Here is a 15,093-nt window from a genome sequence, read left to right on the forward strand (position 1 = left end):
AACACTAGCATTACATAAAAACCCTCAAATCAGCTGTTTCTATTAAGCCTGATTTGTGCAGCAGCAAAGCAGATGGTTCTTAACTCCAAAAAGGCTTTCGCTTTTCCTGTTGTCCCAAATCTTTTCCATGTGTGATTGTAAAGGTGAGGCTTGTGCGTAGCATCAAGGCAGCCTCGCTTCTTGCTTTCTTTCCTGAAAAAATACCCTGCCTTTGTTCTCTGTTCTCCAAATAAATGACTTGCAGGTGGGAACCCAGAAGGATTCCCAGCGCTGGACCAATAGCACAAGATCCTTGAGGCCTTTCTGCCCTACTTTGCATGTGGCTCTGCATGTGGAAATAATCATTGACTGATATTTGCATGTTTCTCTCTAAAGAACGAGCCAGACACACCTCTCAGTTGCACCCGTGGAAATCGGAGTGAAGTCTGTGGAAAAACACTCACGTCACTCTGACAGAAATGAGGGATGAATCAGGCTCTGCCAGTACGTTTTGCTGAACTAAAAAAGCAACGAGGGGGTCCTGTGGCACCTTATAGACTAACAGAAATGTATGAGCATAAGCTTTCCTGGGCAAAGACCCACTTCATCAGCAGTTGCTGAACTAAATGGCTTTTCTGTATTAGATGCCAAGGGCACAAACAAAATTTGTCAGGTAAGGAGACCAAGAGGTGCTCATTTTTTTTCTTTGGTAGGGGGTGGTTGTTTTCCTGGAACCAAGCACATGTCAGGAGGGCTTAATGGCATCTAGAAGGCACCCCATCTGTAGGGGCACAGATGGAAGCTCCCTCCCATCACACACAGATATGGGGTGGGATTCCCCTCTTAGGGAACATCATCTCCTCAAGACTCTACAGCCCTGACCTTCTCCCTGCCTCACCCAGAAGGACACTGCCATAGGCCAGGACCAGGTGGCTCTCATTGGATTCACAACCTGTGCTGTTTCAGGAGCTCTTGCACTCAGCCCCGCCTTCACAGCCAAGATGGAGGCTCAATAGTTTGGCCTGGCTCTAGGGCAATGATTGGTAACCTAGGCTAGTGAGCAGGCTGCACGAGAGGTCCTCCTTCATCCCTCATGCATGGGCCACAAAATTGTCATAACCAAGGTGGTCTTCCAGGAGAGGGTAGTTTTGCTAACTGTGCATGTGTATCTAGAATTTAGGAGGTGTACTGACTGAGCGCCTGGCTCGCACAGTCAATGTTGTGTGCAGTCAGCATGCTCCTCCCTCCGCCTGTCCTTGTTCCATCTGTAATATGGGAAGAAAAAAAACACGTGGACAGAAGCCAGAAGAATCTGACAACCCTGCTGATGGGCAATGGCAAATAAATATCTCATGGACCTTACATAGAACCCTGATGGGCTGCGGATTGCCCACCACTGCTCGAGGGTTTCATGCTGGGCTGAGGCAGATCCCCCTCACATCAGCCAGCTGGCTGAGGAGCAGTTGGGGGCTGATGAAGGGAAAGGGGATACTCTGGGCGGGGGGGAGAACTTAAACCCTGAACGTGCAGGGGTGTGGAGGAGAATGTTCTGGACCCCTTCGTTGTGCCCCAAGGGAAGCAAGTACATAAGACCTGTAAGTTAATCACTCCAGCTGTGCTCTCGCTAGTTCCTGTCAGCAACAGGAAGTCTGCCTAGTTTGGGGAATGGAGACATCCCAGGAGAACGCAGGGTGCTACTGGAAGTGGTGGTGGTAATGCTGTAACTTCCAGAGGAGAGCAGGGATGCCATGGACCCGGGTAGCGTTGGAGGCTGATGTGTTGGCCTTCGGATGTGGATGGAGGCCCTAAGCACTCACTGAAGCTCTCACACCCCTTTTCATACAAGTAGGGTTATGTTTGCTTCAGGTTCCAACACAGAGTCCAGCTTGGGGAGTTCCGAGTGTAGGATGGCAGCCTCAGGCCACCCCAGAAGTGGCTGCATTTCAGAAATGAGTGCTTGTTTGAATGGAGAGTACTTTCAACATTGCTCTGTTTGAACATTTCAGCTTTTTGCCACATAAACTCCGGAAAGCAGATCCAGTTCCTGGCTCCAATGCCTTTAGTTTATCAGCTCTGATTTCAAGCTTTCTGTTACAGAAACCATTTATTATCGCCACTCTGGTGTGCCTGTGCCATTATGTTTGCCTGGATAGGATTGTGTTTTCTAAACAGATAATTCCACAGGCAGAATACAACCAACCCCCGTTTTTCTCTGTGTTGTGCTGTCACATCACAGCAAAAATTCTTTGTCCAATGCTTTAATATTTGGCTTTGGTGTCTTTGCTATGAGCGCTGCTCCCTGGCTTCAGTGTCAGATTTCTGTGACGAGACTGCCTGGGCATGCCAAACGGTATTTGTTTGCAAGTTGGTTGTGTTTCCAGTAATTGCTACAATTGTTTGAAAATGTCAGTTTTTTTCCCAGGCAAATTGGGTCAAGCTCTATTTTACCACAACTCCACACTGAAACACGTTAGACAGGTTTAAATGCCCTCACTTCAGTGACTGCCCTAGCAACAGTTTGTGGTGGTTTTTTTGTGTCATTCTTATAGCACTGCCTGCTTCCACAGTGTTGGAACCACTGCCATGCTACCTGCAGGCTTATATGGACATTACCTCCCTCTATTAGTTGGAAGCAAAGATGCTCAGGTGTTCACAAGTGCCCAGTACTCTACTGGCACTGGTTAGCCTCTGGAAAGGCTGTTTATTCACAGTTGTTTGGGTCACAGGGCCCTCCACACATTTTTAAAGGATGTTAGTTCCTATATGTTTTCAATCCCCCCGTTGAGGTTCATTTGCTGCTGCTGTGTTTTGTCTGGTTTTGTGCAAATCCCACGTAGACAATGAATTTTGCATAGAAGCCATTTAAAACCATACACTAACTTAGGTTCGTTGGCCATTTAGACCTTGGTTTGCTGAACATGGACAAGGGTTCCAGCTTTGCAGTGAAACATGAAACCGGATGAGTTGCTCCTGCTTTTAGGTTTCATTAAAACAGTTTCACCCAGCTCCACTTGTTAGTTCTGTGCCTAATAGCAGAAAATGACAATTCTCACTGAACTCCTGTGTGAGAGGGCTGTGTTTGGAACAGTGCGTTTTGAGCTCTCTTTCCTATGCCACATGGATATGGTTTAGCTAACAGCTGTGGTTTCTTTCACACAAAGTCATATGGCTTTATTTTGCATGATTTCTGTATATTGCTATGGCTATGTAGAACCATACAATCTACAGTTCACTTGGGTTCTCAGTACATTTCACGACTGTATTAGATGATTATTATAATTTGGTCTTCACTTCCGAGCCACTCCTGGAACTTACAGGTTGAAATTTTCAAATGAAGTACGGTGAAGTTTGTGTATGTAACACTTTTATACTCTTTTGGAAATCACTGCCACAGTGCCAGTGCATTGAACTACTCCTAGAAAATCCTCCTCTCCCTGCCCCCCGCCATAGGAGGGAGAAATATGATAAGTGAGGACAGAAAGGGATAAAATATACCAACATTTCATACCAGGCAAGTTCAAGACCAGCGCAAATTTGATCGTGGTCTCAGCTTAGTCCCCAGTGAGTAGTTCCACACACCACAGCATGAGACAAATGCAAAGCTGGCATTCTTTACATAAACGAGGCCCAGTGCTGTAATACAAGGCATTATTTCAGGCCAAGGCTGAGTTATATTCGCCAAGCAATGCAGAAAAATTTGCATAGTATCTGCTCACAATATCTCAATCTCCAGTTTACAATTTTTATCACTCTTACAAGCTTATAAAACATGGCTATAAGGCAAAATAAAATAAAATAAAATAAAAATCTAAGACTTTATACAAACAGATGCATAAAACAAAATTTGGTAGTCTCCCTTCATACACAGTTTCCTGCCGCTGGTAGATTTTCAGGATCCAAATACACTAGGTCAGCTTTGGACCCCTCCTACATGTAAGATCAACGGCCAGTCTTTCCCGATGAAGTATAGTGCCTATCCCAGACAAACAATTCACCACCAAGAGACTCCGTCAAAATCATGCCAAGTCAAATCGAACTGCAGAATATATTTCGAAGTGGAGAAATGCAAAATGGTTCAATGAACGCATTGTGGCATGCTGTTTCTCTCAGCTTAATGCAATTAAATCAATGCAACCAGCTAGTTTGGAGGCAGTTAAAGAGGTGTAAAAGTGCTTATAGTGATAAAGGTTATTCCTGTAGATTGTGTGTAGACCAGCCCTAGAGACAGTCTCATTCAGCAGAGGGCTAATTTGGAAGAGGTAGGTCATGGAGAAAGGAATGAAAGGAAATGATTTTTAGACCCAAAAAGAAGGGCTAAGGCAGAGGAGAAAAGTACGCATCAATGCCTTTAAGACTCACAGGAGTGAAAAGCGTATTTTGAGATAAAACAACAGCATAATGCATTTCATGTGTGCATACCTTTATAGTAACTGACATGTGGCTATTCTGCAAACTTCAGCACTCCCTGTGGGGACTCTTGTTGTCCCTGGCAGCAGCTGGACTTTTCATTAGACAGCTAGCGGTGTAGTCTTAGGCAGAGATTCCTGCCAGCTGTGCAGCCTGTAGGTCAGGAGGCAAAAAGAAAAGTGCTGTGTAGGATTGTGACTGGTGAGACTCAGCTCACCAGAAATGGCCAAGTGGGATGTGCTCCTGGCTATGGCTTTCAGTTAACTTGGTGGGAAGAGGCAGCCTTCATTTTATGTGTAGCTGTGTATTCACGTATCTGTTAGGCAACGCTAAAGAAATGAAAAATGATGGTTGCGGTGCTAATTCTGTTCCTCAAAATGCCAATGTGTGTCATCTCAGAACACGCCAATCCACTAACTCTGACTGTGTAAACATACAGGCTGAGATTCTGTGCTGCAGTTCCAGGAAAGGCAGTACAGCCAAGCTCAGCCCAGGGTGCATCCCCCTACCTACAGCAGGAAATATACAAGCAGCTCTACTTCACGACACTGCTCCTACTGCTCCCTCTGGATTGGTCAGTTCTGTGAAGATGAGAATCTCTGGACCTGTGTCAGCTTTCCTGCCCCTACCCTCAACCCCTTTCCTGCCCTTGCCCCTGGCCTGGCAGACCCGGAGGCTGGAGTTAGTGAGGAGGCCTATGTAGGTCAGCTTTGATCAGTCCTGTACACTTCCTGTCTGTTCTGCCTACCAGCTTATGGACTTTTATAGCCCCAGCGCAATAACCACAATAGGAGACTCCCTTCCTACGGTTTCAGATTGCAGTCTGCATATCATTGCCCCTAGGGCCAGGACGAATGTACCTTTCTTCAGAATTGAATTGACAGGAAAGTTATCCTATGTTAAATTTTGATTTGCAATGCATGCTGGGTAACTAGATATATAATAATCTGCACTAGGACATCTGAGAGCGCAAGTGTTGAATCAGCACAATATCTGACAGTCCACTAAACTGAAAGTGTACAAGGCTGTCGTCCTGACCAGTCTCCTGTATGGCTGTGAAACCTGGACCTTGTACAGAAAACATATAAAACTGCTGGAGCGTGTCCACACACACAGCCTGACGTTAATACTGCACATTTGATGGCAGGACGGAGTTACCAACCTGGAAGTCCTGGACAGAGCAGGAATCACAAGCATCAAAGCGATGGTCAAAGTGGCTTGTTGATCTAGGGGTATGATTCTCTCTTTGGGTGGGAGAGGGCCAGGATTCAAATCCCAGACAAGCCCTTTGAGGGTGGAAGCTGTTCTAGATTTGATTTCCTAACTTCAGTGCCAGGAAAGATAATGGAGCACGTAATTAAAGAAATCATCTGCAAGCACTTGGAAGGTGGTAAGGTAATAGGGAACAGCCAGCATGGGTTTGTAAAGAATAAATCTTGTCAAACTAATCTGATAGCTTTCTTTGATAGGATAATGAGCCTTGTGGAGAGGGGAAAAGTGGTAGATGTGGTATACCTAGACTTTAGTAAAGCATTTGATACCGTCTCTCATGATATTCTTATCAAAAAACTAGGCAAATACAATTTAGAGGAGGCTACTATAAGGTGGGTGCATAACTGGCTGGATAACTGTACCCAGAGAGTAGTTCTTAATGGTTCTCAATCCTGCTGGAAAAGTATAACAAGTGGGGTTCCGCAGGGGTCTGTCTTAGGACCGGTTCTGTTCAATGTCTTCATCAATGATTTAGATATTGGCATAGAAAGTACGCTTATCATGTTTGCAGATGATACAAAGCTGGGAGGGGTTGCAACTGCTTTGGAGGATAGGGTCATAATTCAAAATGATCTGGATAAATTGGAGAAATGGTCTGAGGTAAACAGGATGAAGTTTAATAAGGACAAATGCAAAGTGCTCCACTTGGGAAGGAACAATCAGTTTCACACATACAGAATGGGGAGAGACTGTCTAGGAACGACTACAGCAGAAAGGGATCTAGGGATTATAGTGGACCACAAGCTAAATATGAGTCAACAGTGTGATGCTGTTGCAAAAAAAGCAAGCATGATTCTGGGATGCATTAACAGGTGTGTTGTGAACAAGACATGAGAAGTCATTCTTTCGCTCTACTCTGCGCTGGTTAGGCCTCAGCGAGAGTATTGTGTCCAGTTCTGGGCACCGCAGTTCAAAAAAGATGTGGAGAAACTAGAGCGGGTCCAGAAAAGAGCAACAAGAATGATTAAAGGTTTAGAGAATGTGACCTATGAAAAAAAGTTGAAAGAATTGGGCTTGTTAAGTTTGGAAAAGAGAAGATTGAGGGGAGACATGTTAGCGGTTTTCGGATATCTAAAAGGGAGTCATAAGGAGGGAGGAGAAAACTTGTTCTTGGCCTCTGAGGATAGAACAAGAGGCAACGGGATTGAATTGCAGCAAGGGAGGTTTAGGTTGGACATTAGGACAAACTTCCTAATTGTCAGGGTGGTCAAACAGTGGAATAAATTGCCAAGGGAGGTTGTGGAATCGCCATCGCTAGAGATAGTTAAGAACAGGTTATATAGTTGTCTGTCAGGGATGGTTTAGATAGTACTTGGTCCTGCCATTGAGGCAGTGGGCTGGACTCGATGGCCTCTCGAGGTCCCTTCCAGTCCTAGTGTTCTATGATTCTATGATTCTGAAAGCCCAGCTTTGCTGGACAGGGCACGTCATACAAATGGAGGAGTCAAGAATCCCTAAGCAACTCCTCTACGGTGACCTCTCCCAGGGCAAAAGGAATCAAGGCAGGCCTCGCAAGAGGTATAAAGACTGTGTGAAGGCCAACATTGCTCATGCTGGTTTAAAACCAGATCAGCTAGAGCAGCATGCAAAAGACCGAACAGGCTGGTGTGCTCTCATACGACATGCGTATGACAACTTTGAAGAGCAGCGACGCATACGCCTCATTGATGCTCGTGAGAAGAAGAAAACAACAGCAGCAGCAGCACCAGCAGAGCCAGGACAATTCCCTTGCCCCCACTGTGACTGCCCATGCCATTCAAAGCTTAGACTCCTCAGCCACATGCGAGTCCACAGCCAATGAGCCTGTGCAAGCTCACAACGTCATCATCGGACACGACAGACTACCTACCACCTGTAAACACAGACTAGCAATGGGCAAACCATGAGTGGCAACAGGTAGGCACAGCTCCACAGTTCCTCATAATCTGAGGGTGCTTACTGCTGGGTTGCAAGTTAAGTCTAAACCAGAGATGTGAGCCACTGACAAAATTCCAATCCAGACGTAAACATCCTCACTTATTGAGAGTGTTCATGGTCAGGGTTTTAATTCGGGCTTATCTTTATGCACCACAAGCACAAAAGCATTCTGTGTAAATGTACTCCCCTTACAGTGTTTACACATGCTGACATCTGAAACCAGAATCCTGCTTACTTGCCCTTTCCATTTCCTAATTTTCTCCAGTGCTTATTCTGCTAAATAATCATAAACATAATGAGGATCCAGTTCCATGTGAACTGGAAGGCAAGGCTCTTCTTCCAACAAAGGCATGTTTATGTGACTCAAGAAGTAGGACTATAGAATTACTGCCAATAGGCACAGCAATTGACATGGCACTGCCCAGGTTTTCAGGAAATGGAAATAATGGATCATCACTATGGAAACCTGTGTCAGGGTATCCACCTCACGTGAGACCTACTAAATATCAAAGTTCCACAGGCAGAAAGCACCTGTTGGATTATTTGGAGTCACCTATTTATTTGCAAGCATTAAGGCCTATAAAAAGGGGGCAGTTAACTCCCTGTAGGTCAGGAGGCAAAAAGAAACTGCATTGTAGGAATACAACTCGTGAGACACAGCTCACCAGAAATGGCCAAGTCGGATGTGCTCTTGGCTATGACTTCCATTAGCTTGGTGGGAAGAGGCAGCTTTCATTTTATTTGTAGTTCTTTACACTCATCCCTCGTTTAACTCTACTTATGAGTACTCGCTAAAACAAGGGATGCATATACTCACCACTGTTCACTATCCGAGTGAACTTCCCCCACTCATACGAGCTGGCCACAGGGTCCCTGGCTGGGGTGTGTGGAGATCCTCAGTCCCACCCCGCATGGTCCCAACACTCCTCCAGCCCACAGCTCCCTGCGCCTCCCCGCCCTGGCCAGCTCACTCCCAACACCCACCCTGTCCCCTTCTGAACCTCCCTTGTCCACTTCAACTCCCTCCTCCCATACCTCTGCTGCAGACGGGAGGAACAAGCCACCACCTCCTCCACCGGAGCTGTCTGCAGGTTTTAACCCTCCCTCCCACTCATGGCCCCAAACTGCCCCCAGCCTTTAACCCTCTCCAACCCCGCCCCAACCTAAGGTTCACTTACCCTTCCAAAGCAGTGCCACCTGCTGCTACTCCTTCCCTGAGCTGGGAGTATTAGGAACCAATCAGACACGTTTACATGTATTTTAATGGTAATTTAATGTCCCTCATGAGTTTTCGCCTACGAGCAGAAAGTTGGGAACCAATTGTGCTCGTATAGTGAGGGATGAGTGTACCTGTGGAATGTGCTCCTGGATGGGAGGGGAGTCGTAGCCAACTCCCTGACATGTAATTAAATAACCTGTGAAACGAAAGGCCAGACCGTTAATATCCTAAGCACTTTTACTCATTAATATTTTAAAATATTATTAGCTATTTAGTGCAGATAAGGCTTTCCTGTAATCTCTGCTTTGGACTTGCTTTCTCTCCATTCTAAGACTCTTGCACTCCCGTACTCCAGAACCGATTTTGTATCTGATTTAATTACTAATGTCCCGACCTTACAACTCTTTAGGCACATGAGTAGAAGTACACATACAAGCGATCAGCAATCCACCTAAAGGAGAGCTTAGTTACCAGACATTTTTTATTACGCATTTTTAGATTTTGGGTGTCTGTCTGCCAGTGAGAAAGAGCATGTGGATGAGAGAGAATGTGAGTGTCAGTGTATTGGTGGGTGACTCCGTTGATACCACAGGAAGCACTTTTTGCACAATGACAACAAGAACTTGACAACTAAAAGTAAACAAGTTGAACGGCTGCTGGGTACAGCTGCTCTGTATTTATTGTTTAACAAGATGTACATGAGGTCATTCCAGAATTAAAATCTGTGTGAAGGGGGAATTAAGGTTGAGAGGATGTATCTCAGGAAGATCAGGGTAAAAATCATGACATACTTGTTATTATATCACTAAATCAAGAATTACTCACCCAGGAAATTTAGAACAGATCTGATGAAATGTGTCTGTCTCACAAAGCTAATCACTGAATAAATCATTTTCGGTGCTACATCAAGTTTTTAAAGTGCTACATTTCTGTTGTTTTTGCTTTGTTGGAGTACAAACTAACACGGCTACCTCTCTGTTACTATTCAGGAAATTTAGAGTTAAGGTTTCACTTAAGAGAAATCCAACCATGATAAAGTGAGCAATATGAATGTATTCAGAGCATTCAGACATTATGTCTGCCCGGTAGTGACGGTGTGTAATAGCCATATGGTTATGGCATTTTAGTGTGGGCACCCTGGCTTATGCTGACTTCTAAAGATACATTAGTCGTTTTACTACTTTTCCCCTTGTGATACCACCAGCAGCAGAAGGGAGGAAGTTATTCTCTATTGGAACAGAGAATCATCAGCTGCTTTGTTGTTAAGCTTTGGGCAAAGGATGTGTGTGTACTGTGGAATGTTGCCTGTGGATTTTCACAATGTTGCTCTATAATGTACCAAGAAAGAGCAGGACAAAATGCAGTCCCACTGATCTCAGTTCACCCCTGACTTCGGCCCCAGTCCTCAAGGGATGTAGGTTTGCTTTATTCTCCTCCCAGGAATGTTGGAACTGCTCACAGCTGTACAGTTAAGCATGTGCATACATGTTTCCATGGTCGGATCCTAAATACACACATGGCATGGAATTGAAATAGAGCTTTTATTCTGGTGGAAGAGCAAGCACTACTGGATGTGAAAAGGGCCAGTTTTATGTTGAGTACCCTGCCCTCATCAAAGTCACTGGTAAAAGTCTCCTAGTCTTCGGGGTGGGGCAGGCAGACAGGAGTTCACCCATGCCAGCGGATAGGAGTGGGAAGTGTGGACTGGTGGGATGCAAGAATTCACACTTGTTTGCACAGGGAACATCAGAGGAGCCCTTCTACCACTCTTCTCAGCATGGCAACTGAAGTATTATTTCTTGGTTTCTGATTCATTTTTTTCTTGGACCGCCACCAAGCTAACACTCCTCAGTCCAAGCTTGTTCTCCAGGATGCTAACAAACAGATATCTATAATCTGCGTACACCAGGGACCCATTTTTATCATTTTTTAAAACATAAGACTCTCCATTGCACAAATTTGAACAGTGACTTACAGCAATCACATAGCTAATCGTTTCTGAATTGGTCTCCAGCTTTTCAGTGTGAATTTTGTGACAGATTTCCAGCCCCTGGCGTGGGAAAACCCCTATTCACAGAGCAGGTAATACAGCTATCCACACTGCCCTGCCTCCAATGGAAGCACTACTTCTAGAGATAAGCAAGTAGATCATTCTCCATGCGCCTTCCATCTTTGGCTTGTTGGCTGGGATGCCCAGTTAGTGGACCCCTGCGGTATTCCCTCCCATGTTCGTTACATCCAGGGCAGAATAAATTTTGTTATGTGCACCCAGGCATGTGCAGATGTGCCACACAAATAGAAACACATGTTGCCAGCTGTGGGCGCCCTGCTAATCAGCTGGGCGGCCCCTGAATCTCTCCTTGGCGGCTGCCCAAGCGCTCCAGTTACATGGAACACTGGACCCTACACGACAAGCAGGGGATGTGATTCCCTGGCTCGTGTACACACGCTCTCCCTGAGCTAGCTGTACTATAAATAGCAGCATAGCCACAGCAGCACCGGCAGAGGCACTGGTGGTGTGTCTGAGCTACATTAAGAACAAACCCTCATGAAACTGGTGGAGACGGGCTTTGCACGGCTCAGCCGTGTCCCTGCCGTTCCAACCAGCCCTGCCGTGGCTTATGCTGCTCCTTGTATTTCGGCTACTGTGACAAGAGCTAGCACTCGAGGGCGCCCAGCTGCGCCGTACACATAGCCACAGTGTCAGATGTGATGTGAGAACTGGGTGAACACCACCTTTCACGTGAGCCAAAACCGGTCACTAGCAACCTGTGTAAGATTTAAGCACACACTAAGTAAAGGAAGAGTGTCTATTTGATCAGCGACCTACTTAACCAAACAGATAAGGTGAATAACATTCATTTTTAAGGCTCATCCATTTCTGTTGCTTAAGCTTTTAGTTTGAAACATTTACCATAGTGAATTCATCAGCGATAATGCTTTTCTCCTTTGTTTCAGTTATACAGCTCAAGCAATGCCTGAAAAAATCTGTAACAGGTCAGCTCCTGTTCTGACTAGATTCTTATTTAGAGTGCCTGTCAGAAGCCACTTGACATAAATCACATTGCAAGTATTTTTTTTTAATCTCCGCAATCCTTCTTGTGCCAGAGGAGGCCCCAGAGCTGCAAACCAGCCAGCTGTGAGAGCACTAGACCTTCCGAGAGGACACGTGGATGTGTGGTGGGGGAGGGGGAGGTCGAGTTCATTGCTCACCAAACCAGGCATATTCAGAAACACAATGAGGCTCTGATAAGTGGAAGCCACTGCAGGAATAAGCGGATGGGAACGCTGTATTCAGGGACAGCAGGCACAGCTCTCTTGCTCCACATATGAACTGCAGCAGTTTTGCATTGCGGTTTGATGTTGTGTTGCATTGTCCCAAAGAAGGGGGTTACAACTGTCCCTTACCACCTTCGAAAACCAATTGGCGAGTGAGCCTATGCACTTAGAGTGTCACTTCCTCAATACGCACTTGGCAGATGAACAACACGAAGTTCTGTGGCGCCTTATAGACTAACAAGTATTTTGGAGCATCAGCTTTCGTGGGCAAAGACCCGCTTCATCAGAAAGCTGATGCTCCAAAGTATCTGTTAGTCTATAAGGTGCCACAGGACTTCTTGTTGTTTTTAAAGACACAGACTAACACCGCTACCCCGTTACTTGGCAGATGAGTTCATTTCCATTGCACCAAATGTAAAATATAATAGAAGTTGGTTTGGTAAAACTTAAGAGCTGAGCCATGGGCCCCTGTCTGCATCCATGCAGGTGAGCCTGGTGGGTAAGATTGTTAAACTGCCTCTGTGGCAATGAGGGTTGATCCAGCCCTCATACTAGGACTTTACTGAGAGGGAGCTACACCATGCGAGTATTCCTCAATAAAACTGATTTATTTCCCAAATTACCAGCAGAATTTTCCTATGTGCATTCACGCATCATACTCACCTCCTCCTGGGGTTGCCAGCCCAACGTGTGGGTGAAGCTTGGAGGGTGGAGCTCTGGCGGTGCGCATGCTACCTTGGATGATGGTTGCTGGTTCAAACTGCACCTTGTTCCTCCAGCCAATGCAACACGAAACTGCATCTTGTTTCTCCAGCCACGTAGGCATCTGGCACAGTCAGGTCCATCTTCCTTATTTGGCATTGTTTACTGCTATCTATCAATTGTCGATTTTATTGCTTGGTCAGCCACACCAGCCAGGTCCAGGTTCACCTCGCTATGCTTCAGTCTTTTTCCACTCATTCCTCCGCTCATACTCTCATTCAGTTTTAGAGACTGGAGCTGAACTGCCGTAGTTTACCACTCCGAGGGAGCAAGGGGGAAGCAGGGAGTGAACTGGGTGTGATGGGCAATGGCAGGACTAGATATAACATGTAGGGAGAGACACTGTCAAATGGAGCAGTGAGTGTGAGCTTTCCTTCTGATTTACTGCATGGAGTCTGATGACCACAGAAGGGCCAGCTTGCGAGAGAGGCTACTGAAGGGATACATGGTGGAATAAAAAGCACGAGTCACTAAAGACTTCATTGCAGTAGACAACTTTCCGCACAACACACAGAGGGGAACCAGCTGGAACTGTGATACATTATTTGGTGAGAGACAGGGAATACCAGGGCACAGCACAAAAGACAGTGTTAAATGCAGCAGAAATCTGCCTAGGGAATAAGAAGCAGAATGGCTCAATGGCTTGGGTTAATTTTTTGACATCCTGACAAAACCTTCTTTTTGGATGTTTACAATTTGTTTAACCTGTCTTCCTGTGATCCCAAAGGGGGCCCAGTCCACCACTGGGGCTCCTAAGTGCTAACATAATACTGACTACTAGAAATGTTATTTGTGCAAAGAAATGCAAATGCAATATCCTCTCTCCTTTTCTAAAACACTACATGGCTGTGTCTACACTAGCCAGCTACTTCAAAGTAGCTGGCACAACATCGAAATAGTATGCATTGTGTCTACACACACTGTGCACTATTTCGATGTTGAAATCGACGTTAGGCGGTGAGATGTTGAAATCGCTATTCCTATCCAAAGATGAGAATAGTGCCCTACTTTGACATTCAACATTGAAGTAGGGCATGTGTAGATGATCTACGTCCCGCTACATTGAAATAGCGGGGTCCTCCATGGCGGCCATCAGCTGAGGGGTTGAGAGACGCTCTGCCCAGCCCCTGCGGGGCTCTGTGGTTGCTGTGTGCAGCAGCCCTTAGCCCAGGGCTTCTGGCTGCTGCTGCTGCAGCTGGGGGTCCATGCTGCGTGCATGGGGTCTGCAACTGGCTGTTGGCTCTGCAGACCTCGTGCTGTGCAGGCCAAGTGTGTCTGGGAGGGGCCCTTTAAGGGAGAAGCTTGCTCTTGCCCCAGAAGGGCTAGTCCAGCCTGTGACACCATCCACAGGCTTTGCTGGCCCCTTATTTCAATGGGGAGCATTTGTGTGTATGGATGCTCCGCATTTCCTTCCAGGGCGGCTCCTCTCGACGTTCCCCATTGCTACTTTGACGTTGAACATCGATGGCACTAGCCCCGGAGGGTGTGTATATGATACGCATTGAAGTAGCCTATTTCGATGTTCTTACTTCGAAATAGGCTACCTCAACATAGTGTGCTAGTGTAGACGTAGCCCATATGTTTTAAAATTCACCACCCTTTACTTAGTGTTTAAAGAGTGCCATAAGCAAGAGTGCATGGCATTTTGCAGGTATATTAAATGTGACAAGCTTTTTGTTACATGTTCCTTACTATTCATTTTGTAAACCTGACTATTTATGTTAAATTGCTTTAATGGTACTATCATTTGAGGACAGAGCCAGGAAAGAGGGTGAGCGTGGAGAAGAGCAAAGAAAGGCTCACAAGAGGATTTTTAGGTGGTGTTTGAAGGAACGGAGAGCGGGTGTGAGGCACAGAGGATGTTCAGGTGTGAAAAACTGCAAAAAATAAAGGTGTGGAGTTTCTTGTGGGAGAAGACAGTAACAGGGACAAGAAGGTGAGCCCACTGAGCAGAACACAGGGTGTGACTGGAACATGTGTGACACTTTGATTAAAAAAACTGGAAAGATATAAAATTAATGTGCCACACATTAAGTGGATGATAGGTTATCATTAACTGACGCATTGCTGTGGTAGATCCCACAGGGAGGCATCCATTTAAAAATTTTACTGATGACCTGGAAGTAAACATATGAACATCACTGAAAGTTTTCAGGTAACAGAAAAGCTGGGGGAGGAATAAATAACGAACAGGCTAGGTCACTGGTACAAGGCGATTTGGATTTCTTGGCAAACTGGGTACGAGCAAACAACGCATT

At 45.8% G+C, this 15,093-nt stretch overlaps 1 protein-coding gene across 2 annotated transcripts in view; it reads right to left on the minus strand.

The window, feature by feature from the left end:
- Nucleotides 1–4,427: 4,427 nt before the first annotated feature.
- POMGNT2 (protein O-linked mannose N-acetylglucosaminyltransferase 2 (beta 1,4-)) overlaps nucleotides 4,428–15,093 on the minus strand; it is a 143,482-nt gene continuing 132,816 nt past the window's right edge. For both annotated transcript variants that reach the window (XR_012644561.1, XR_012644562.1), the window contains one exon: nucleotides 4,428–4,539. The gene's annotated coding sequence lies outside the window, so the exon portion shown is untranslated. The remainder of the gene's footprint in view (nucleotides 4,540–15,093) is intronic.

This window comes from Carettochelys insculpta, chromosome 2, assembly GCF_033958435.1.
Source record: "Carettochelys insculpta isolate YL-2023 chromosome 2, ASM3395843v1, whole genome shotgun sequence".
Taxonomy (NCBI): Eukaryota; Metazoa; Chordata; order Testudines; family Carettochelyidae; genus Carettochelys; species Carettochelys insculpta.